A 1,046-nucleotide genomic window follows, 5' to 3' on the forward strand; every position below is an offset into this window, starting at 1 on the left:
TGACTCAGAACAAGTGTTTTCACTAAACAAATCGATTGGGCAATCGATTGGTTAAATGTTTTTGGTGAAACCTGAGTTCTGGGATAACTCTAATCGATTGGACAATCGATTGAGAAATCCATTAAGCAATCGATTTAACAAGTCACAGAAACAACCAGTTATGGAAACAATCGATTGACAAATCGATTGTGACCAAGTTTCAAAATCAGAAATAAGTTCTGTGATGCAACAAATCGATTGGGACATCAATTGATTTAGTTTTCTTAAACTCCAAGTTTGAAGCAATCGATTAGGCAATCGATTGCAGATAATCATTCATCAGAACAAACTTTGATTAAATCGATTGGCAAATAGATTTTGTCAAAATAGCTGAGGTTCTGTAACACGCACAACCGATTGGCAAATCGATTGATGGAAAAGTCTGAGTCACTATGATCAGCACAATCGATTGACGAATCGATTGAAGCTAAGTTTTTAAGTTACAGAAAGGTTTCAACTCATTGCCAAATCGATTATGATTGTGATTGTGAAATCGACTAAGAAATTGATTGTTTTGATCTCGTTGTTGGAACAAAACATCTATAATCGATTACTCAATCGATTTGGATAAAATCATAGTTTCAATTCTGATTGATGTATTAAAAGAATCGATTGACAAATCGATTCATGGTTATATGTTCAAGATTCAAGAAAAACAAGACATGCGAAAATCGATTAGGCAATCGATTAAAGCTTTATAAAATCGATTAGGAAATCGATTGTCCTGTTGTTTTCTTTGAATATATATAAGCTGATTCAATCACTTTTGAAAGAAGAACTTTCACAACTTTTGAAAATCTTTGACACATCTTTTGGAAAGCTTTTCACAACCTTTGAACAACCTTGAGAGAAAAGTTTTACAATCACACAAACATTCATTGCCCAAATACCTTTTGTGTGAGAACCAATATAGTGATTGAGTCAAATTCATGTTACTTCTTTAGTTCTTTGTAAAATACAATTCTTTGTAATTGAAAGTTTGGAAAATCCAGTTTGGAAACTGGTAG

This window comes from Cicer arietinum, chromosome 3, assembly GCF_000331145.2.
Source record: "Cicer arietinum cultivar CDC Frontier isolate Library 1 chromosome 3, Cicar.CDCFrontier_v2.0, whole genome shotgun sequence".
Lineage (NCBI taxonomy): Eukaryota > Viridiplantae > Streptophyta > Magnoliopsida > Fabales > Fabaceae > Cicer > Cicer arietinum.